Raw genomic sequence first — 26,522 nt, 5'->3', positions numbered from 1 at the left:
TTGCTTGATATATTCTCCCTTTGTTCGTTGTTTTCATGTATGATTTCCATATTGTCCTCTTTTTCCTTCTCTATGCGATTGATCTTTTGTGCATTATCCTTTCCAATGTTTCTTCCTTCTTCTTCTAAATTTTCAAAGCTGTTACGACTTGTTAGCTTGTTCTCACTAGGTTTCTTTTAGTACTTTCCTCCCCCTCCTTTCCCTCTGCTCCCCATCTTGGTGAATCCTTCAGGATCTTTGCTTGTGTTGGTTCTCATATTATCCTCCCTCTTGTTTTGTGGGTAGTCTCTAAAGAGATGCCCATGCTCATGACATTTCCAGCATCTAAATGGGACATGTTCATAGTCCACCACCTATACCCATTCCTCATCATATACTTCTAGGACAACTTCATCTGGAAGTGCTCCCGATAGATGCATTTCCACACATATGCATGCAAAGGAGGTGTATTTACCTCACAGAGTTGCCTCTAATATTTTTAGAAAATGTCCTAATTTATTTCCTATTTCTTTTAAGGATTCAGGCAGCCAATAATCTAGAAGTAAGGAGTATAGTATTATCCATACTAGGACCGATGTGAACGTTTCTCATTCCGGGACAAAGTTCATCACCGAAGGTCTCATGTATAGGCCTGTAGTAGCATAGAAGTAGGGTCCTCCTTCGAGCACTCTGTCTTTGTCCTCTAGGTTAGTGAAAAGTACTGTAAAGAAACCCTTGGACCCTAGATGTATATTTATTTCTCCCTTTGGTTTCTATTTGTTTCTTATCCATGTGTACAGATTCTTCTCTGTAGGCCATATACCCATAAACTTACATATAATAGCATAAGTCACCATATGATCTTTGTGCACCTATAGTGCGGGATCATTCAGAACCACTCGGGGTTTAATGGTTGACTTGGGTTTGCGGGGTCACTTGCATATTTGTACTCATTTCTCTGACTGTTGTCCCCTGGTCTCTCCTCCCTCCCGACCACCTCGTGAGTCTCTTCCTATTCATTAGATTTGTTTCTTTCCCATTTTTTTGTATTTTCTTTATTTTTTCTTGCCTCCAAAGGTTTTCTGAATCCATTCAAACTCAGTTCCTTGCTTTTGCTAGATACGAATTTACTGTAGGAGGGAGTGGAACTCTCTCTTCCTAGGCCCTCCATTGTTACCAGCTCGCTCCTATTTCTCCTTGTTTGAAACCCTAACTCGATGCCACATGAATCACCAATGCTCTAAACTCAGGTGAGAGCAGTTTTCATTTTATGCCAACAATAATGTTATTAATTAAAAAGGAATTGATATATAAAATAAACACTTATACAATAGAAAAAAATATGTAAGAATATTTTTAACCATGAAGATTGACCCTCACATTATTTTGGAGATTATTTATATTAAATATGTTTTCTTACAGGGTCAATACCATGGCTTATCAATGCTAAAAGAACATAACACCTTTTATATGAGACTTGCTTATATAACGAAAAGATGTTGGCTTAAGGGGCTTCGACCCAGGTTCAAAGTGTATTGTACACCACCAAAACCTCAACCACTGGCCCTTTCAGCAACGACCTGCAAACAGATCACAATCTCACTTGAAGCAATTATGGGAGGTTGTAGAACCAGGTTTCTGTAGCCAGAGAGATATATCTTATGGCAAACATTTGTTTTCCTATATTTTTACTGATCTACAACTTCACATACATAAAATACATTGTGCTAATACTTTACTTCACAGATTTGTGTTCATTACATAAACATATCAAAGAACAATATAACATGTATACTTTGGTATAAATAGGTAAAAAGCATGAATATGAGTACATATGAGCAGATATTATGAATATAGATACACAAGACTTCGCCAACACTTATCTTTCTTTATTAAGATAAATCTTTCAATACATATAATTTCTTCAACCTCCGCACCCAGCTGCAGGTGGTCCGCACACTCAGTTGCAGACTCTTCCAAGGCCTCTGCGCACTCAACTACGAAACCTTTCTTTAAGGCCCCAAAATACAGACTAAAGACATAAAGTATGATCAATTCATCTATGATTGTCTCTCGTCGACAAAGCTTTACATCTCCTTATATATATATTTCATTATTACCAAACCATGGTCCACATATTATGTTTTTGAGAAAACAATGAACTGAAACCTCCATACTCGTTACAAAATGAGGGGCTTTGATCGACCCCAAAACCACTAGACACTTACATGGTAAATACAAATTCGCGGACTCTATGCACTCCAATCCTAAAAAATGTGAAGTCTTTGACCAAAACTGGACCAAGTTGGGCCTCACCAAACAGGCCCCAAAAACTCACATGTGACTCATCCCGAGTCACTTAGTTGTTGTGCCTTAAACCTTTGCTGCGATGATCATGTAGGATACATTGTACTATTGAAGTATTTCTAAAGCTTTCTTCTCCTCTCGGCACACTTCTTCCAGCAATTCCTCTGTGGTTCGTGTGATAGTCTTCTGCAACACTTCTTTCTCCTCTGCTTCTTCCTCTACTTCTTTTCCTTTGTCTATCCCATGGTTGTGTCCTGTCAGCCAAAATCTGCTCCTTTCACCGAAGGTCTTCAATCTACTTTTGAAGAGTCTTTCCTTCAGTGATCCTTGCAAGCCTCTGTGAGATTAAGAAGGTCTTCATACTTTCCTGGATTTCATATAATTACTTCTACTTCGTCTGGAGCTCCTCGTCAATCCTTTGAATGTTTGGATCCTCTTGTAGTGAGGTCCAAATCTGCATGGTTTCATTTAGTAGTTTGGTAGAGTCCTCCACTTTGTCAGAGATGTATTTTAGTGTAGATTTCAATTTCTTTTCCCTATGCTCATGTAATTCTAGTGGCATGACTAGTTGCGGCCTCATTTACAACTCAGTAATATTTACTTCATACTCAAACTTTATATCTTCGAGCTTACTCTTTGAGTCTCTTATCGTGAGGGTAAGATTCATGACCTTGTTTGCTGGTGTCTCCTCTTTGTCCGAAGCTATGCTATAAGTATCTGGAATGAATTTTTCTAGATGATGATGTTGCCAATGTGCTCCATCCCTCTCCTTTATCATTTGATCAAGCTCCTTTTTCAATGAAGCTATGTCCTTTTCGACCTGAATGCTTAACAACAAAGTGCGTTGTTCTTGCTCCTTCAGTTCATCTGTAATACTTGAATAGGTAGCCTGACAATGTTCATGTTGGTGTTGTCCCGGGTTTTTGCTCATTCTCTATCCTCTAGTGATTCAAGCTGCAATGCTCCAATTGGTACCTGCAAAATTCTTACTCCAAACATTGTTTCTATTCATTGCTCTAGTTGCAGTAGCTGACCTATCTATGCTGGTTGTCTAGCTACCTATGTCAGTACCTTTAACTCCGTAGATGCACCTTTGTAAAGATCATTTTGTAGTGATCAACGAGCTTGTCCAAGGTCTTAGCAGTTACTTCCTAGACCTTCTCCCCAATCTCATCATTATCCCCGCTCGTGAGCACAAGCGGTATTGCACCCTTAGATTTGCCCGCCTTCTATTTCTTCCTTGGGCCTAGCATAGTTACTGTAGGTACCCTCTTTTTGATGATGAATATTGATTCCTCTGTTGGATATACATCACTGAGAGGGCTTTGGATACCTTGTTCTTTCTTCAGTACTATCTCTGGCTCTAGTTCCTCTGCTTCTTTTCCTTCGTCTATCCCAGTTGGATCTACGTGCTACCCGAGGCTCCCTGCTACTTCAGTGTCGTTTATGGTTGGGGTCATTATTTGGTTGACCATTGTTGTATTACTACGAGCAAGATGTGTTTAGTGACCAATTATGGCAGAGGGTGCCATGTCTTTGTTGGATCCTTCTGTACCTTGATGTAGACTCTGTGAAAATTAGCCTTGAATGATGTGATGTTGTAATACTACTCATGCAAACTAGCTGATATTTTGGGATAGTGGTTCACCACCATGTGCAAATCCATGCTCAATAGAACAAAGAAAATTATGTTCTCCTGTGCATGCAATGGCTCCTTCGTATGCCACAATGAGGTATACCATGTGACTTCACATACATCTATTCTAATAGGAGGAAATTGTGATTCCTCCAACTCCTTCCATGCAATCAACGTGATCATCGAGATCAACCTCACGTAATGAAATGTTTTTCCTTCCTCCTGCACTTCCTGGCAATCCTCCAAAAACTCCTTGCACAAGTACTTGACCCAGTTGAGCAAAACCCCATCACTGCACTATGTAGCCAAAGAAACCATGACAGTGGGGACTTTTTTTTCTCTACATTTCCTCATTATTTTCCCTGCTAAAATGTATGCAACGAAGCACACCCCTTGGTCGCTGATGGAGTTAATATCATAACCACGTGACATCTTGATAATCCTAAACTTATCCTTCATAGTCTATGCCATTACCTTGCCTTGGTTCTTACCAACGAATTCTTCAACTGGGTCCTTTCCTTAGTGAGGTAACCCAATAATCTTCTTGATTAGGATTTCATCGATTGGGATCCTTGTCCCCAACCAGAGGCATCCATTATGCACTAATGCTAGTAAAATGTCGCATACAAGCTATTTTGGTCATGCTTCTACCAAAGTGTGGCACATATAACATGTTTAACTTTCCTGATCTCTGCAATCCCGCATCCTACTAGCATCGCTCCAACCTTGTAACTCAGCTCTCTTGATAATTGACCTGGTGTAGGTACTTGCTCGATTCGAATTATCGATATTTACTTCTGTGATTAAAGTCCTAATCCTCCATTTCCAGTTGCAGGATTCTCCCCAACACTTCACCTTCAAATGAAACTTTCTCTCGTAGCCACGGTGTGAAAGTGCTAAACTTCACATCTTTTGGATCTTTGAAGAGATTGGTGCTCAGTTTTTTTGGTGAAAAATATGGTGGTTGTATAGATAGAATTTCTATGCCCTCTGTCTCTAACTGAGGCTTCTCAGCTTCCTCCTCACTATCATGGATTTCCTCTCGGTCTTTCTGATGTACTTGCTTCTTCACCTTCTCCTTAGGCTTCTTATCTGGCATAGGATTTGTCTGTTTCTCTTTTTCTATCTTCTTCCTTAGGGAAGTTCTAAGCTCTACTCATTCAGATGGCCTCTTTTCATGTTTTTTATTGGACTATTCTCCTGTGACTACTTGTTTCTATGGCGACCTTGCGTGCCTTGTGAAAATGGGTACATTCATCATTCTGGTTAGACCTGCCTGGGCTTCCATGACTCTTGCTAGCCCTTTCTTTGAAAATTCTCTAGTAATTTCCTCAAATATTCTCTCAAAAATACAACAACTCACTTCTCTCACACTTAGTTGCAAATTCTCAAACTGAATTCTCTAAATAGGAAAGTGTAAAATGTGGCATCGGACATGGCCTTTATAGAAAATTTGAATTTCTAACCCCACAATTAGCTTATATTTTGCTCATTTAGTGTAGGTATGATGCTAGATTCGGCTAGCTGTGCTTCATAAATGTGTTTCTCTTATGCCTTTTGGAGACAACTTTCTTTTATTGGTATATTTTTCCTTCCAACTGTTATATTTTTTTGGTTATCTTCAACAATTGTGCAGTAATCTACCCTCCATTGTGGTTCTTCTAAACTTCGACATACTTCTTCATATCGTGTAGTGATCCTCCTTTGGCACATTTCTTCCAAACTTTGACATACTTCTAAATATCAGGCAGTAATACTCCTTCAACGTGGTTCTTTTAGACTTCAACATACTTCTAAATATTGCATAGTAATCCTCCTTTGACGCTACTCTTTCAGACTTCCACATACCCCTGAATATCACGTAGTAACCTTATTTTCAATGAATTACCCTTCTACAGAGTAATTTATAGTCCAGTGCCAACTTTGAATGGCAGGGGGCACTAAGACACTTCTCCTTTCATCTTTCAATGTGAAGCTTTAGGGATAGAATCATCCATGTATACCTTCAATCTACTACCATTCACTCTCCCTGAAATCAACTGACCCTTTAACTTCATGAGATGAATTGTTCCACCATCAGAGACATATTTGATGATATATGGTCCCAGCGAATGTGTCTTAAATTTTCTTGGAAACTTCACAAATTTTCTATCATATAAGCATACAAGATATCCTTCCCAGGATATCTTTTGCTTGATGTACCTGTCATGCTAGTCTTTCTCCCTTGCTTTTTTCACTTGTTGATGAAAACCTTCTATAAACTTGTCCTCTTCCAAAGTAATAAATTGGCCATCCTCTCCTTGATTATATCATAATCTTCCATGTTTGTGAAGGGTAAAATTCCTAAACTGGGCATAATTTACTTTATAGGCATGACTACTTCCGTCCATATACCAACCTAAAAGGTGTTTGGCCTGTCAATTTCTTGCATGTTGTACTATATGACCACAACACCACTGGAATTCTTAGGTCCCATTCATTCCTATTCACATTGTACACCTTTGTGAGTACATTATCTAGAATTTTATTGAAAGTTTCAACTATCCCATTCGCTTGAGGGTGATATGGGGTACTTTTCCGATGGTGTACTTGAAATTCCTCAGTTAATGTTTCAATTATCTTATTCAATAAATGTGACCCTTGGTCGCTCATCAATATCCTTGGACACCCAAATCTGGACAAAAAGTATTCAAAAATGAACTTCGCGGTGATATCTGTGCTACAATCCTTCACTGTATATGCCTTGGCCCATCTTATCCAATAATCATTTGCAGTGATTATGTATCTTGCGTAGGTCTTCTTCCTTGGTGGGTTAATAGGTCCAACAAAGTTAATAGCCCACTTTTCAAATGCTTACAATGTTACCTGTGGCTTTATTTCCATTTTGTCTCTTCTAGATTTCCTTCCTTTCCTTTGACCTATATCACATGCTTGAAAAAATTCATTTGCATCCTTATCTAATGTGGGCCACCATAACCCAACTCTCAATATTTTCTACGTAATTCCCTTTCCTGCATAATGTCCACCTGTGACTCCTCCAAGAGCTTCTGCTAGAATACTCTACCTTTCATGTTCTACGACGTATCTTTGTAGTATTTTATTTGGTCCCATTTTTTACAGGTGCCTTGTGATCAACGTGAAATCAAATTTTTTTGCCACCAACTCCTTCTGCTGTGTAGCGTACTTTGCTAGTGCCATTCCTATGGCCAAAAATTGAATAATATATGTGGCCCTAATTTAAAACAACTACGTGTAGGGTAGGTTATCTTTGATACTGGTGGGTTTTTCGCCTATCTCAAATCTATATAGATGATTAGGCTTGGCATTCAATCTTCCCACCTTGACTAAGACTTCAAAATCGTACTCCTGGAACAATAACAACCATCAATAGAGTTTTCCTCCTAAAACATTTTTATTCACCAAATATTTCAGCGTGAAGTGATCATTGAACATCTTAAAATGTGCTCCCAAAAATTAGTGCCTGAAATTTTGTAATGCATAAATCATAGCTATCCCTTCTCTTTCTATTGTAGTATAGTTCTTTTATGCCTTGGACAATTTTCTACTTGCAAAATCTATGGGCTAACCAACTTCCCCTGTGCGTGGTTATGCTAGCACTATACCCAGTGCTATGAAAGATGCATCGACATGTACATGAAATTCCTTATGCGAGTCCAGAAAAAATAAGATCGACACAGTTACCATCTTCTCCTTTAGTATATCTAGAATCTTCTGACATTCTTCATCCCATTTAAAGGTGACATCTTTCTTCAATAATTTATCCATTGGCGCAGTTATCTGCACATACCCCTTTATAAACTTCTTGTAGTAGCCAGTGTGTCCAAGTGTTGTTTGTAGTTGTCTCATTGTTTTCAGTGCTGGAAAGTCTACAAGAACTGTTATCTTCATGAGATCCACTAGCAAACTCTATTTGCACACAATATGTTCCAATAGTATGCCACAAGGCACACAAAATATACACTTCTTCAAGTTAAGTGAAATCTGATGTTGCCTACATGTATCTAGCATAAGCCTTTAACTCGCAATATGATTCTTTAATAGCCCGAAGATTGTCCAATCATTAAAGTAAACTTCCAAGAATTTGTGTATGTACTCCTTAAATGCAGCGACTACGACTCTAGAAAAGATGGCGGGCACATTCTTCAACCCAAAAGGCATCATAATGTATTGAAATGAGCCCCACTCTGTTGAAAAAGTTATCTTATGTCTATCTTCTAACACAATCCTGATCTGATGGTAACCTAAAAATCCATCTATGAAAGAATAGGCTTTATGACCTCCTACATTGTCCAATACTTCATCTGTAAACAGTGTAGGGAAAGGGTCATGCACACATGTATCATTTAGTTCCTCAAGTCAACACAAATTCTGATCTCTCCTCTAGTCTTCTTTTCCTAAACTATCATGGGACTTACCCATTCATACTCTTTGATAGGTTCGATGATCCTTGCTACTAGAATTTTGTCTACTTCTTCCTTCACTTTTTCCTTGTATTTTAGATTAAACCTATAGGGTATTTGCTTCACAGTATTCACGTCAAGTTTTAGAGGGATCCTCGTAACTCTTAGGTCCCCTAATATGACCTTCATTTATGAAAAATTCATAGGGAATAACTCCCGGCACTCATGTAGCAGCTCTGCAGTTTTACTAAATATATATGCGTCCCAATAGTCTCCAATTGTCGTGAACTTTGGGTCTTCCTCTATCCCGATATTCAATTTCTATGTTTTTACTTGCTGCATTATATCTAGTATTTTTGGTTCTCATCTAGCAACTTCATGATGTCCTTCTGATTTTGGTATATCAATATTGTGCAGATTTTCATTTTCTTCGATAGTGATATTATAACATTGCAATGCATTTTGTAACTACATAGCCCAATCATGTTGCCATGTTAATGGAGCTTCATTCTCCAAAATACTTACTCTGATTTCTTGAAGATCCGAGTTTATACATGGGAAATCATTATCAAAATAGAATGTTAGTATGAACCCTTCAACCAAATCTGTCTAGTTTGCAGTTCCATGTCATAGTTCTCTTTCAAGATACTAATTGATAGGAATCGTTTCTAGTGTGTGGTTAAATCCATGTACCCACTCTTGCTCTAGAATTTATTTCCAAACCGAACTGCAGTGATGAATATGCTCCGGGGGATCAATCTTACCATTATACTTCAATTTCAGTGTCGATTGAGCCAAACCTGATCAAAATTAATCTTTGAAACTGCTACCAATCTGCTATATTTCTGTTATGAGTACCCCACCATCTAGCATGTGTAGACCTCAGGGCTACATCCAAAGCTTGCAACCTCTGCTCTTTTTGTATTTCTCTTTCATATTCTTCAAGAAACATGCTTACCTCTCTATTCCCATCATAATAAGGTAGATTACATACCTCAGAAGTTATGCAACAAAGTGGTTTTCTAGTAGATAGTTCATATAACTTGTTCTACCAATTTTCTAGTTCTTCTTTAGAATCTAAAGTACAAGAATTGTCTTTTTTCCAGCCCAATTTTCCATTTGTAGTAGGATTACTATAATCTTCCTTCTACGATGTTATCTAATAAATGTTGTCAACATCTGCATCACATTACTCATCACAGATAGGATTCTTATAGTGCACTCCTTTTGGGGGTCAAGAGGGACCATTACCCTCATATTGTCTCTTTAGAACACCATTTGTCTCTTCTTCAAATTGATTATTTCCAAATTATCGAAAGCCTAATCCAATCCAAGCAGTGTCGGATAGGGGTTTCTATCATCTACAATTTCAATCACTTCAAAGTCTACAATGGTTCAGACTCCTTGAATGTCTATAATGACACCAACTAACCTTCCCATAGGGATGATCTTCTATTGGCTATCCATCCTCAACTATATTGGCGACCATTGTAACTTCGATCCTCTCAATGAATCCCAAGTTTTCTTAAGTAACATGTTGGCATCAGATCCTAAATCTAGGATTACCTGATCCATATTGTATTCCCTGATCTACAAATGCTAATCTCATTTCCTTCCGCCTTCTCTTCTTTGGTTGATGTAAATTGTTCACTTGTGCAGATTGCTTCACGGTATCTCTTTATTGGTGTAGGAGTCTATCAACTCCTGGAGTCCTTCAACAATCCTCTGATTCCTTAACAACTTCATGCAAGTATGTAAAAATGACTTCATAATAGTTGGATCTAATTCTTACGTTGGAGTAGATTCTTCGTCACAATCTTTCTTTGGCATTAAATTTGGTTGTGCACTAGATGTTGAAGCCCTAGCATCCATGAACCTTCACTTCACTCTCATGAAATTTTCTTTTTCCTTGGATACTAAACCCAGGGATCTTTTTTGTATTCCTTCTTACCCATGTCTATTCTACTTTCTTCTTACATTTACCATTTCTCGTTGCAGCTCCACTCCTTGTTACAATGTTGATGCACAGTTCATCTTCCCTTGGCTCTGCAGCCATCATTTGAATATTTGTTGTGGTATGTTCGTTCCTTTTCTCATGCATCTTTGTGATAAGAAAAAGACATTCTTCTATTATGTAATGAAAATATTTGTAGTAGCTGCAGGTTGTAGTAGGGTTCTAATAGTCTCTTGCAAAGTGTCTTGCCTATCCACAATTTTAATAGATAATATGGCCATGTCCTCGACTAGATCCTCCTCCTTGTCCTCACCCTCTTCCTTGGAATCCACCTTGACCAACATTCTGGCCCAGATCCTCGTGTGTATCTCCTCCATCTTGCATTCTATAAGCATCAACAATCTAGTCCATCATCATGTCATAACTTCGACAATTTCTCTCATCATGTCTCACTGACTTGCAAAAGTTGAGAAACAGTTGCTTTGGGGTCTACACATACTTATGTAATAAACAAAAATATTCATAGAAATGTTGGCCTCTCGTTCTACAAATCTCGCACCACAAACTTGACCCTGGGTTTACTGGATGAGGTACTCTGCTTGCCAAGTAATATCTGAACACAAGGCATTGATCCTTATAATGGCCCTTTTCTTTGCATTTTTTACACCACACTTATGATCTGGTTTCTTTACCTTTCTTGAGATCTTGCAATTTCAAGGTCAAATTTGCTAGATGACTCTGAATTTTCTATACTCCTGCATGAGTATCTCCGATCGGCAAAGCTTCTAGCTTCATTTCAATATCCAATGCTTCGACTTGAGTCACAATCTTCAGGTATGTCAAGGATAACCTTATATGTGGCAGCGGTGCAACTATAAACCATTTTTTTATGTTGTTATGGTGGTATATTGTTAAATCTTACTTGTCCCATTAACACCTTGAATTGTTTATCTAACTCCCATATAGACTCAGTAGTCGTCTGTTTGATTTCCTTCAATTTTGTAATGCATTATGATTCTCATTTCGGCTTCTTCAATTCTTATACCAATTCTTTCTTAATACCACCCAACAAAGCAACTTGATTAGTCACAGAGTACTTCATGTACCATGTTAGCACTCTTTCTCACAGAGTCATGATGAGATGCACCTTCTTTACATCTTCATCAATGATCTGTCTTGTTTTCCATACTACATTAGCTACAAACTAGAACTTCTTAGGATCCACTCGTCCGAGTCCTCTAAAGATAGGTAGCTTAATGTCATCGCCCATTTTTCTTCTTGGGGGATTGGGGGAGGGGGAGGGGGAGGGGGAGGGGGCATAAGGGAACTATGGGGATGGGGATGGGGGATAAGGGGAGTAGATGGATGGGGATCCTCAAATATGCCATGATTTTTGTCAAATGCTAACTTCAATGCACCTTCAGGATGGGAGGGGGAATACCGCAGTGTTATGGGGTTACTTCTATCTTCTTCACTCTCAGACTTGCCTATCAAGGGACTATAGTCAAATTAATAAAGTTCTTTTGTTCGTGATATACTCTATATCGCTTTCCACTTCACATAGATCGTGGTCCTGGTTTAGACTTATTCCCTCTTCGTACAAACATTAATCTGACTGCATTCGTCGTATGCCCTTTTCACACAAAATCATTTTAATCCACAACTTCAAAGAATCTAGGTACTTACCTCGCGGACCCTTCAAAAATATTTACTTGGATTTGCTTTAAAATACAGTCATGTCTATTGCAAATTGAGTAATAAATCCTCCCAGGATACTGCTAATCCAAAAACCAACCGCTCTTGAGATACTGTTGTTAGTATTCCTGAGTCATTGTATCAATTAAAGGTTCCACGTTGTAGTCTCTTTCTTTTTGAAACAAGTCATATGCTTAGTCAACTTTGATACCCCTTCATATAGTTCATTAACAAATGTTGCGAAGAAGATCTCACATTGTTCTGTAAAGAGATACTTCTGCAACTAGGTTTTAGTCGACAATTGTGGATTTCTGTTTTCCTGAACCGCGAATTATTTCTATTTTTTGTTTAACCCACTCCTCGATTTCTTTCTTTGATCGATGCTAAAACCTATTGCTCAAACAGATCTCTGTCCTAACAATGGAACCATTTGTTGACTTAAGGGGCTTGGAAATAGGTTCAAAGTGTATTGCGTACCAACAAAACCCCCAACCACTGACCCTTTCGGCAATGACCTACAAGTAGATCACATTCTAACTTGAAGTAGTTATGGGAGGTTGCAAAACCAGGTTTCTACAGCCAAAGGGATATTGCATTGTGGCACCTGTGTGTTTTCTTATATTTTATACTGATCTACAACTTCGCATACATAAAATACTTCACGCTAATCATTTACTTCACAAATTTGCACTTATTACGTAAACATATCAGAGAAAAATATAACATGTATACTTTCGCATAAATAAGTAAAAATCATGCATATCAGTACATATGAACACAAATTATGAATATAGATACACAAGACTTTGCCAAAACTTCTTCTTCTTTATTAAGATAGATCCTTCAGTACATATAATTTCTTCGGCCTGCGCACCCAGCTACAAGTGGTCTGCACAATGAGTTTCAGACTCTTCCTCAACCTCCGTGCATTCTGTTACGGGCCTTTTCTTTAAAGCCCAAAAATACAGACCAAAGACAAAAGGTATGATCAATTCATTTATGACCACCTCTCCTCGACAAAGAATTACATATCCCTATATATATTTCATTACTACAAAACCATGGTTCACATACTATGGTTTCGAGAAAAAAATGAACTAAAACATGATACCCATTACAAAATGAGGGGATTTGACGCACCCTAAAGCCCCTAAACACTTGCGTAGTAAATAAAACTTCGCGCACTTCGCTCGTCAAAAGAGAATAACTTCTTTGGAGAGAAATATTAACCTTTCATTTATGTATAATATTAATAATATCCTAAAATATTTTGTGGAGGTTAAATCCATATCATCCACTCAATAATTATTTATAATTAAATCGAAAAGTTGGGAGCCCTATTCCAAAATAAATAGACCTATTAATGTGATTAATAGTTTATTTTTGTTAGTCAAAGTGCTTTCATTAGATTTCTAGAAAAACAAGGATTACGAAAGATGTCTGAACAACCCCCTTTTCAACAACTTTTTCCACATTCCAACTTGACTTGTTGGATTTGGGGGCCGGATGATACAACGGATAATATTTTTCATACATTATTTTTGTTAGGCTTAAAATCCATACATTACTTAAGGAAGACAAAAATATGACAGAAGCTAACACAAAAAATAACAACAACATATCAAGGAGAGGGATTGGGAGGGAGTAGAGGGGGGCTACAAATTATCTAGCACGTTCATGCATATGGAAATCAATATGTTCAACCCCAGATTCCAAGTTGTAGAGGTGCTCATTTATTCTATGATGGCTATGTCAGAGACTATCCAATTGTTCCAATATTTTGTTCTGGTTGAATTGTATATCATTTATATATGCAACCAATTCATTACGGTCTCCATACCTGTGATGATGGAGGATATCCATATTGACCTATAGACCTCTTAATTTCTCTTCTGTGGACTCCAAGGGAGCTGGAGAAATTATACGGCCTAGAGAGCAGTTGGGAGTGTGAGGCACTTTGCCCTCTCATTCCAAACTTGTTGAGTTTCCTGAAGAAGAGACGTGGCTATGAGTTGGACAACTTGCATTGAATGGATGGCCACCCCCATGGTGAGGCTGCCCTCTTTGGCAGGTCATTTCATTCAGAGTTGAAAAACTAAGCAACGAGGTCAAAGAACACCCATCACGACTTCTTCCAAAATAGAAATAAGACCAAACACTGGAAATGAAATAATACCTGCAAAGTTTGGGAATTCCAAAAAACACATCGAGGTAGGTATGGAAATAGGCTAAGAGGGACTTCCTAAGAGCTAAGAACATTCCCTGAAGAAAATTATATCGAAAACCCAAAAAACCACAAGTGCAAACTCTAATGACCCAAGTGTTTTGAGAACAAACACCTAAGACACTGACAACATAACAACAAAAATTCAAATGACTGAAGACACTTAAAGGAGGAATGAGCACCGCTTTTGATGACGTGCGAACGTAGGTGGCCATAGAAGGTGATTGAAAACAAAGGCACCAAACAAAGCTAGAACTATGAAACCCCAAACTGTAATTAAAAACAAAGACACAATGATGGGATTTTAAGAATTTCAAGTGTAAACATCGGAATCTGAAAGGGTCCCCTTCACAGAACTCCCAATATTGTGTGGGGGATAAACAATAGACCTCCTAGACCAAGAGAGACAATACACCAGAACTACCTTCTTAGCGACTAAGGAGAAAGTCGTCGCGAACTAGAAATTTAGAATTGGGCAAGGGCAACAAAGTCACTAGTCAGATATTATGTCAGAAGCCAATTCCCTACTTCGTATCATTCCAGGGTCCCAAATGCTTGTCTGCGAATTAAAATATGTCCAAACTACTATGAGCCAACCTTCCCTTGCATTACACAAGTAGATCCAGAACCCACAGAATCACCCATGGCCTTCGTTGCATTGACTTCAATGCTCCATATTCCAAAAATTCATCGTTTGAACTTTTAACTGCAAAATGAAATTCAAAGTACCTTCTGGATTTGCCTTCCAACATGAGTATTTAATGATGGAGTTGCTCATTAAGATGAGCATGTGTGCAGCATGGTGGAGGAAAAAGCTCTGAGGACCACTATCCCAATGTTTGTCCACCCCCATCGGGGGAAATGTCATTAATAATTATTTAAACTAATAATTAGCTTTTTAAAAATAAACTTAATTGATTTATGTCAACTAGAATAGAATTTATTTAATATATTTCACTATTTAATTATGAAAATTTCATAAATAATAATATATTTTAAATTTCATAAATAATAATTTAAAATATACCATTTTAGTAAAAATATAAATACATAAATAAATATATATATATATATATATATATTATCATTAATGAATATATAAGTACATTTTAACTTTTCTATTAAACTTTATTAAATTTAAACATATAATAACATTTAATAAAAACTATATTAATTATTCAGAATATAAAAAACTAAATCTCTTAAATAAATAATTAAACAATAGAATTAATTTTGCCTTTCTAGCCCAGTATGTAATAGATGTTGCAATGTCTTGTTCAGTAAACATTTTGACTCAGTAAAAATAAAAATAACACTATGTTAAAATAAAAATTCTGCATTATTAAATTTTTTTAATCAACTTTTGTTTAGTTAAAGTAAACTTGAAATAAAAGCAAAAATAACCTTATGTTAGAATAAAAATTCTAGGTTATTATTATTATTATTTTATTAAATTTTTTTGGTTAGCTAAGGTAAACTTGACTTGGTCAAGTTACTAGGGTTGATGAGAACCGATGGCATTTCCCATGATATTCATGTGGAATATATCCTATTTAAATGAGAGAATTAAACCAACATAGATCTATCTTAGCTTCAGATCCACCAAGTACTGAGATGGATCAAATATCTTAAGATGCAAATATCTTAAAATGCAAGGAAATTTGATCCCTTTCCCACTTTGTAAATCCAAAGTTAAAATAAATCTAAAAAAATAAAAAATAACATTTTTAATTTTTAATTTTGATTATTCTATTCAATAACATGCATTGTGGTAAATTTCAATCATATAGTAAAAAGGACAATTTAATCTCATAAATATCGCAAGTGCATTAACAAGAACAATGGAGCATGTTTGAAGTTTAAAATAGATAAATTAGAATATATATATAAAGTATAATAAAAATAGATATGTTTGGTTACGAGAAACAATATTAGTACCATAATAATGAAATTTTCGTTCAAAAAAATATAGTTAATCTCAAATTGTTGATATCATACCATGAAAATAGAGATGTCTTTAGAATTAACAACGATCTGATTTGATTGCACATATTCCAATAAAACTAACTTTGCAAATTGAAATGCTATTAATTCGTCAAAGCGGTTGAAGTACTTGGTCTTCATTATGATTCATCTTGGGGAAGGGAGGCTTAATGATGGAACCATCCAACCGAAGTGAACTTCTTGCACAATTTCCCTAGTTCAGTTACTTATTACATAATTAATAATCTTAGTGCGTGTTCAATCTTTTATGTTTTCTCTGATTTCATCCATAGAAATCATTTAATGTAAGTTATACTACAATACGAAGTGGGTTTTAAGACAATATTTGAGTCAATTTTTGGGTAAATTGTCTTAAGACAAAAAAATTTATGTGTTGTTTTCAATATTGTCTTTAAGCAAGTGCCTTAAATTATTGTCTTAAAAAATTGTCTCCATAACGACAATAAACAACATAAGCATCATTGTCTCTCAAGAGACAATTTCATTTTTGTTTGTCTAGAGGCAATAACTTGTCTTTAATTCGAGAAATTATCTCTAAAGACAATAAAAATTTATATTTAAAGACATACAATATGACTTTTTTCTCTTTAGCGACTATATAAAACAATGAAACTAGAAAAATATCTCACCATTGAAATGAATCAATCTAAAAAGTATTTAATTAAAAATAAACTAGCATAACATTGATTGATTCATGTTAGGGTAGAGTGGAATTAAACCATCAACGTCATGCTCATAAGAGCGATGCTCTTCCATTGAGCCAGCACACTTTAAAGAATTATGTGAGTTAATGCAGTCATTGAAATTTCATATATAGACATTGATTTAAAAAAAAGACTCAACACATAATGGCATAATCTTTATAGAAACTATAATCACGCAACCCCTATTTTTAACTTAATAAAAAATAACTCCCTAGAATTATCTCAATGTTACACCCTGGCAACATGACGCGCACAACAAGCTAACAATACACAATAATTTACAAACAATTAAATCTAATCATACAAAGAAAAGTAACTAGAATTAGCACAAACTCTTAATATCTCATGTGAATTCTGCATGTTCATAGGTTGTGATCAAAGTCGTTCACTTACTCTCCTATATTAATAGTCATGATTAGAGATTCCAATCAAATAGTTTATACATTTATTAAATATCCCATTTGGATCAAAACTACACTCAACTAGCATGAAACATCTGATTGGTATTTTGTATACTTCTTTGACATAGGGAAGCACAATTGAGAAGCACAATTGATTCCCTAAGGTTCTTGAAGATGGCCCTATTTCCTGTTATGGTTGGTTTCTTGTAATAGTGAACAATGTGAAGCACACAATTTTTTACTTTGTGAAACATATAAATGTATGTTTCATGGAGCATACAATACGATTCCCTTTCAAATCTACCTCAAGTTTCATAGCCTAACCAGATTGTGGACATTCCCCTTTCAAGCAATTAATTTCCTCCCATGTTTTGTGTATCATTTTGAACATTAGTGGGGACGCATTGGATTGGCTCTTAGCTTGTTAAATATATTTTTAGTTTTTCATGGTCAGAAGTAGTTGAATATCTACCATATGTACTATAAATATGCACAGAAAAACAAATACAAGAAATACACTCTTTTATTTTTTATACAACGAACTTGGCTATACACTTGAGTAGGTGCAAAAGGATTAATATTGGAAACTTGAGCACTGAAACCTTTTTTTATTTTTTTTGAGATTAATTGCATTTTTGGAGAGTTCTCATTTTTTTAGGGATATATACAACTTATTCTTGTTATATTTAGTATAATATCTAGGAAATACTCTATTCTTTATTGCATGGCCATTACAACAAGTACTTGATTTCACTTTCAAAAGAGTGGTTATGAAATATAAGTTTTCTTATTTGATTTTAATATGATGTTTTTCTTTAGTTTCAGCAAAGTAATGCATACTCTAGTTGAATGCATTGATGAAATTATGGCCTTGCCCTATTCCTCATCTAATTTTGTGGGTTTGGACCTTCCATCAGATGATGATAATACATGGATTTACAATGGAGAAGAAGCTTTGAATGCTGCCGTGCTCGGGAGACAAAAGGGAATAGATTCATATGACAGATATTGACTTAAGCAAAATAAGGCAAAGAATCCTACATGGAGTTAGTGTACCTCAAGGGAGACTATGAATGATTTTAATGTGGAAGATGTAGCCAAGAATATGTAGGCATTTGTGGATAAAATGTCAAGTTATGAAGGAGCTTAAGTTCCAAGAAATGGGTGAGTGCTAGTTAATATGTTTCTTTCTTGTGATTGGTTATTCTATCACTAAATTTCATTCAATGTAAGCATAAACATGCATAGAGAAGTAATCCCACCAACGTCTATTTAGTTACAATATTTCTATGGGCACTTTTATTTTCTAGATAAGGATGCCATTTAATGGATAAGGAAATGGATACATCATGAGCTTGGTAGTGAAATAGAAATCAAATTGTGCCCTTGTAACTTTTCAGAAAACATGTGAAGGAGAGACGTACGTGTGGTTAGTAAGGAAAACTAATCTAATAACCATTACCCATAAAATGCTAAAAGGTGTTGAAAATGAAACAAAAAAGTATCAATTTTGATTCCTTTCCTTAACTAAAATTGAGAACCACATCAATAGACATCTTGGAGGTGTTAATTGACGTGACATAGAAATTGTCACTCAGTTAAGAACACTCAATTCGAGTTAATGAGTTGAGGTTCAATTTACTTGTGATGATTCATAAAAACTAGGAGTCTCGCTCAGTTAATTTGAGTTAGGGACATGAAGTTCAGTTCTGTGGAGTGAGTTCCTAAATTTTAGGATCCTAAGTTGAGTTAATTTCATTTGTAGCAATTTAATTAAGTTAAATTGAGTTATGGTCACTTAAACTAGTTCTAACTACTGTAAGAACTAGTGGAAGGTCAAGTTGTGGAAGTGGAACTTCAACCACATTGAGTGATCATCTAGATAACTAATCAATCAACCTAAATTAGCTCATGCATGCAGAGAATTTGAGTTACCCAGTTGAGATGGATATTTCAAGGAAATGTACTATCAATTGTATACTATTCCGATGTGTACAGATGGTGCATGTAGTCATAGGAAGACCCTAGAAGAATTGCACAATCTAGCTGAGAGGATTTCCTAATTAATAGGAGCTTAATTCGCAGAGGAGTAATGCAAGGAAATAGGAGCTTGGGAAGGCTTGAAACTAGCTAATTCTTGTGCAGAGTCCATTAGTAAAGCATATGGATAGATTATACACTTGTAGGATGTGGTCTAGCTTGAGCAAGAATATGTGTTTCTTCTCTATACTCTGATTAATGCACTATATATAGTAAGGGGTTTGATCAATTTATCCCCCCCAGATAAATATATGTGCATGTGTGATGTTTCCTTTTCCATTTTTATGATTTTTATTCTAGAGTAGCTTCAAGTCTTGTGATTTAGTAAATTTCATGAGTAGTTTTGAATCTACACATTAATTTCTACATGGTATCAAGTTTTGATTTGTAGAAATTTATACATGCTATAAGAGAAGGATTCACATTAGAACCAATCGCTGAATTCCTCATGTATAATGATCAGTGGAGAAATAATGAGCTATTAGAAGGCAGAGTTGACAGAGCCCTAGTTTAGGGCAGATCGAGAAGACCCTATGTGCAGACTTCTTAATGGAGCAAGAAGGATGTTAGTGGGAAGATCAATGAGCCAATTTTTACTAACACAAAAAGGAGTTGTGATCGTTTGGTAGATGGAGGGGTAGAGAGATTTCCCACAGGGAGATTGAGAGTCAGAGGGAGAAGCCTTATGGAGGCTAGTACTTTAGGATCTGGGGAGATCAAACTCATTATTGCAGTAGCTGAAACAAAAGTGTGGAAGCATTAGCAGTAGCAGTAGCAAGTGAATCTCTAGCTTCAAAGTTCAAGATTTATTTTACTGTCATTGCATGCATGGAAAACACTGTGATGGGAATTATGTGGTACCTTGACAGTGGTGCCTCATTCCATATGACGTGGTATAAATATTTTTTCAGTGATTTGGAGGAGAAGGATCTCCAGATAAACATTGAGTTTGGAGATGATGGAAGGTACAACACAAACAAGATTGGTACAATCACCTTTCACAGGGATTTGAGGTCCCCTCTCAAGCTTAAGGATCTAATGTTTTTTCTGGGTTTAAAGAAGAATCTTGTCTCTATTGCAGTTTTAGAAGATCGTGGTTACGATGTGACCTTCAGAGGGAGAGAATTCCTGAGACACATAGCCATGGGGTAAGTGAAATAGATCGGTGCTCAAGTTAGAACCTGTATGAACTTGAGGTAGAAGATGCATGAACATCCTTAAGGAGAAAGGTAGATACTAAAGAATTGGTGGTTGAGAGGGAACATGATTTACCTCTCAACATGTAACCTCATAAGAAGCCGCAGTAAGTTGTGGAGCAACGACGAATGGAGAAGGAAACATCTTGACACCCACTGAAGTAGAGACCTACAATAGGGGGAGAGTTTGAGCTAGGTGGGTAGAGGGAGAACATGCAACTATACCTCCAAGACTAAGGTGGAGCAATGTAGATCCTTTTTCCAAGAGTTACATAAATCTGGGTAGGGTCTGTTGAGGAATTTTTCTCATGGATCATTACCTTGCTACAAGGACCCATGATATTTAGTAATAGGAGGATCAATTTCAGCTAAACATTGAGGAGTATAGAGAAGTGTTCACAATAGATTAGGAGGCTCAGTAGCAAAGTGAGCAACAACAAAATTTTCTCAATAGGGAGTTGCAGAAACAATCGATTCAGTTTTTTTTTGGATGCTTCTTAGTCATCGATGTTGTAGTTTTAGCATCAACAGTGACAGGTGTTGGATGCAGTACATTCCACATGTGCAAGATAGGGGTGGGTGATAATCCCTTTTCTAGTTGAGAGGCAGTGTTTAAAATGCAACGAAAAAGTCTCAACTTTGATTTTTTCCCTTAATTAAAATTGAGAAAATTAGAATTTCTACATCAACAGACAACTTGGAGGTGTTAAATGAGGTGTCATAGCACCTGTTCCTTAGTTTCGAACACTCAATTCAAGTTAATGAGTTGAGTTTCAGTTTACTTTTGTTGATACTTGAAAAATAGGAGTTTAGTTTAGTTAATTCGAGCTAGGGACATGAATTTTAGTTGTGTGTAGTGGGTTTCTAAATTTTAGGAGCCTAATTTGAGTTAATTTCAGTTGTATAAATTCAATTCAGTTAAATTGAGTTATGTTCAGTTAAACTAGTTCTAACTGTTGGAGGAACTAGTGGAAGTTCAAGTTGTGGAAGTGGAACTTCAGCCATATTGGGTGATGATCAAGACAACTAATCAATCAACCTAAATTATTTCATGCATGTAGAGAATTTTAGTTACCTGGTTGAGATGGAGATTTCAAGGAAGTGTACTATCAGTTGTAGACTATTTTGAAGTCTGTACATATGGTGCATGCATTTAGAGGAAGACCCTAGAATAATTGCACAATGCATATGAGGGAATTTCCTAATTAATAGGGGCCTAATTCCTAGAGGAACAACACGAGGAAAGAGGATCTTAGGAAGGCTTCAAGTCACTGGCCAAATTCAGTCAGTCAGGAAGAGTGATAGGCTATTCACTTGCAGGGTGTGCTTAGGCTTGAGAAAGCATATGTATTTCTTCTCTATTCTCTTATTAAGGAAATATAGATAGTAGGGGGTTTTGAGTAGTTTCTTTCCCCTAGATAAATATGTGTTCATTTTTTATGTTTCCTTTAACATTTTTATGAATTTTTTCTAGATGGTGAATTAACTTCCGCAAGTTAGTAGACATTCTTCAAGTCTTGTGATTTACTAAATTTCTTGAGTAGTTTTGAATCTACACATTAAATTCTAGAAAAATGCATGTGGGGAAGACCACACCCCCATAAGAGATGCATATATGATGATAATTTAATTCCAACAAACCCTAGCTAGAAAGAACACCCTTGATGGGCTACAAAAAGTTAGCAATGACATGATGGAGAAGAGGGCACATTATCCAAGAAAGATGCATACCTATATGCACGAATGCATGTTTTATTCCAAGAGAGATTCCCATATGCAGGACAAATTATTCTAGGAGAGATTCACTGATGCAACATGTAGTGCTCATTAGTTGGGGAGTGATTACCTCAGGCAACATGCATTGCTCTTTATTCTATGAGTTACACAACATGCATCACATAATTATTTCTGATGTTGTCAATTATGCATGTCACGTGCATTCCATGTTGATCTTGTGAGGTCCAGTACTCTTTAGGATGTTATAAGATTGTATTGTAACATACCATTCTTTATACAAATAAGAAGAGAGTGCACTAGTTAGATAGGGAAGAAAAGAGAAGTCAATATATTTTCACAAAGTATTAGAAGCAAAATTATTTTTCTATAGCTATTTTTTTGGCATGTTTTACATGAGTTAGAATTTGAAGTTTTTCTTTTGTGTGTGCAAATTTTCTGTTACATTAGTTGTTGTGGTAGTTCATTGAGTCTTTGGAGAGGGATTCTGATGGAGAGTGAGCTAGAGTAGTAATGTGACTTTTCTATTATCTGTAGCATGGTTTTTTCTTGAGAAGCTTGTGTTTATGCCAATCTGTGTAAGTTTTATTTACCATAGATAAACGAAAATACTATGATTAATGCTACAAGTTTCTAGTACTAGGAAGACTCTGTGTTACATCAACCACTGTAGTTCACTCAATTTTTATGGAAGGATTCTACTTTAGAATGATCTAGAGGATTTTGCTTCTATGTTATAGTATGCTATTTGACTCAAAATATTATGCATAGAGGGATTCAATGAAAGAGTGAGCTAGAGTGGTAGAGTGATTATGCTAGTATCTGATCTTTTGTCAGACACTTGTGTGTATACCATATTACTAAGTTGTGTATTTTCTTTTCCATAATTGAAAACAAAGAATGTGATTTCTACTACACATTCTAATAATTTGTCTAGAATCTCCATATTATTATTTATGTTCGTCTAATCACTAGTTTTCAAATAGTGCGATCTTATATCATGGCAAACAATGTCTATACTCATGAGTTTCCATACAATTATTCATTTATGTAGCTAGGTTGTTTTAATATGTTTTTCCTAATCTTCAATTGTTAACTGTAGAAATTAAATCTTTGAATGCAGATTTGATTATAATGAGTTGAAAAATTCAACACTAGTTAATTTCTAAAAACTCTTCTTCGATACATAGATAGGAAAAACATTTGACACTCATAGGTGTCTTAGAGACAAAAATGTGCCAAATCAACTGGAAAAAATATTACAGGTTATATAGCATACAAGGGAATTTTACTAACTACTCCTACAATTGAACACCCACGTATATATTTTGGTGGAGAATAATCTGAAAATGCACACTACCTATAGACCATGTATTTTCCCGAACTACAAACATGGGTTCCAGATTTGGTTGATAGAAAATATACGAAATAACATAAAAAAATAATTCTATTTAAATTGAAACATAATACTTTGAAATGAATCATTTAAAGTATTTTCAATTTGTAGCAGTAATCAATTTGTGTCAAATATAACAAAATTCTCACAAATGGACAACTTCCCAGAAGAACTAGTCCCCAAAACTTAACTGTCGTCTTGTAGACCAAAAACTGAGCATTTCTTTTAATTTTGGTTCTATTTTGAACCAAAGCACAAAAGGTTCTTTAATAGGCATTTAAAAAATAATCAACTAGCTTCCCATTTCATATGTCAATGTAGCAATGTTTTTCAAGTATTTCTATATTAGTTTTTATACAAAGAAAGTTTGTAAACATAAATTTTGTAGTGTTGCCAAATTTTGGATTACGTAGTGAGGTCATTAGTAGGGTTTTCGATCGCTTGTGTCAGCCTAGTTATAGGAGCGGGATTACTCTATTGGTGGGCCAGGAGGGTTATAGAGGATTTTTATGGGTTTGATAGGGATCACTTACCTTATTTCATCATCGTGATCAACTTCTCATGGTTTTCTCTTTAGTTCTGTTGCATTTTGATGATTTCTGTAAAATGGTATTATTAAAAAGCATATTTTAATTAATTATGTTTAAGGTGTTGTTTAGGGTTGATTGCCTAAAGAAACACATTAGTGTAAAAGTTCATTGGAATTAACATGAAAATATCTATAGGGAAGAATGATAAAAATAGGATTTGGGTGGCTAGTGTGACCACAAAGGTGAATTAAGCATTTCCTAACATTAAAAGTGACTTTAATTAGTTTATAAAAGTCACTTTATTAAATAAAGAAAGGAAAATTTATTTTAAATATTTAGTTGGAGGGAAAAATTACAAGCGAGTTAAAAAAAGGGAATTGAGGGGGTCTCACATTATTCTTTCGTGCATTTGGAGTTTTGGAGAAAGGAGCTCTTTCAGAGTTTTCTTCAGAAAAAAGTTTAGGTTTTTGGAACCCTAGCCACCACAGTTGACTTCTGTGTTGAAAATAGACACCCTAGTTGGATTTGAAAGTGAAATAACATGGATTTCATCATTGAAATTGAAAGGAGATTTGTTTTTTCTAGAGATTTAATGTGGAAGAGGTATTATCAGTTGCATCTCCAATTCATTATTCTTAATTTTAACATCTTTTAGGTGGAAGATGAAAACATGGGGCCAAATACTCAAGTTCAGAAAACAACCAAGGCCAAATATGAAGAATAAGCTCATTTGGAAATCCATTCCAAAGAGAAATCAAGTTTCTAGGCTCAAATCATGAAGGGTTCAGACTAAGAAGAGGCCTAACTCACCACTCATAACTGTTGAATGAATTTCTAGTTTCTAACATCAACTTTTCTTGTGAATTAGAGGGACATAGACCATGCTTCGCTCCTAATCGATTTACAACAAAGGAAAGGGATGACAATAACTATGATATAACTCATATTTCCTCGCTGTGTTTTGGGAGGCCTAAACTGGATTTATTTGGCTAATACAAATTGTTTGGGGCGAAGATTGTTGGTTGTGCATTTGTTTGGGAGAAACAAATTCAACATAGAGGTATTTGGGGTCTTCAAGGGTCACTAAATAATTATTCATAACTATTAAGGATTGATTTAATAGTGTTGGGTTGTACATTATCCATTATGAATATTGGAGCAATCAAAACAATGAAGAAGGGTACATTGTTCACTTTACCTCTTGACCATTGATTGTATGTGGGGCCACACCATGGTATCTCGGTTACTTCTTAATATATATGTGGTGTTTGAATTCACGAAATCCTAGGATGTAGCTTAGATAGACTAAAAACGAAGCATTTATACTTCTATTTTTTTCACTATATACTCTAATTTTGAAAGTAAGAAATTGTTTGTGGACTATATTGTTGTTTAACAGCTTTTCTTTAATTTTTGAGCTGCCATAAGAGGTATAGACATGTTTGAATTCACGAAATCCTGGATGTAGCTTAGATAGACTAAAAGCGAATCATTTATACTCTCCTAATTGTTTCCATTAAATACTAGGTGCTACACTTCTATATTTTTCACTATATACTCTAATTTTGAAAATAACAAATTGTTTGTGGACTATATTGTTGTTTATCAGTTTTTCTTTAATTTTTGAGCTGCCATAAGAGGTATAGACGTGTTTTGAGAAGTATAAGGGTACATGTGAAGAATTAAATTAATTTTCCATCAAAACAAAAATATTTCCATGAACACCTACAACAGAGCATAATCTAACTATTTGAAGAAATATCTCACTGAAACTAAAACTAAAAACTTAGAAATTTTTGAGAAAGATAAGAATTTTGTAAAGAAGGAATCTTCGAGTGGTATAAAATCACGTTCTTAGAGATTTCTTGGGGTAATAGAGAAGATTTTAGCAAGGGAAAAATATGTCCAATTCAAGAAGAATTGTTTGCCCAAAAAATTGAGAATTATGACAAAACTTTTGTAAAGGTAATAGAGCAAATGGAAGCATCGATGTCATTAAAGGTAGTAAAGAGAAAAAGGAATAGTAAATCCAAAGATAAAAATGTAGTTAAGGAATAGGAAGAAACGATTGCAGGTGAAAACCATGACCAAACCTTCTAGGAAGAATTGGGAAAAGACATACCTATTGAAAAAGAAGCTATCACAAATTCACCCCAACCGGTTGGAATGAGAGTCTTGGATAAAAGGGAATCATAAATTGGTACAGTATGCATGTTTTCACTTAGAGATATTGTTTGATTAGATGATGGGTACAAATAAAATCACGAGGCTATGAATGTTGATGATGATTCCCAAGTGGTG

Source organism: Pinus tabuliformis, chromosome 6 (genome assembly GCF_031772625.1).
Source record: "Pinus tabuliformis cultivar Carrire ecotype Pingquan chromosome 6, CPIR1, whole genome shotgun sequence".
NCBI lineage: Eukaryota > Viridiplantae > Streptophyta > Pinopsida > Pinales > Pinaceae > Pinus > Pinus tabuliformis.
This window is presented reverse-complemented; position numbering follows the sequence as displayed.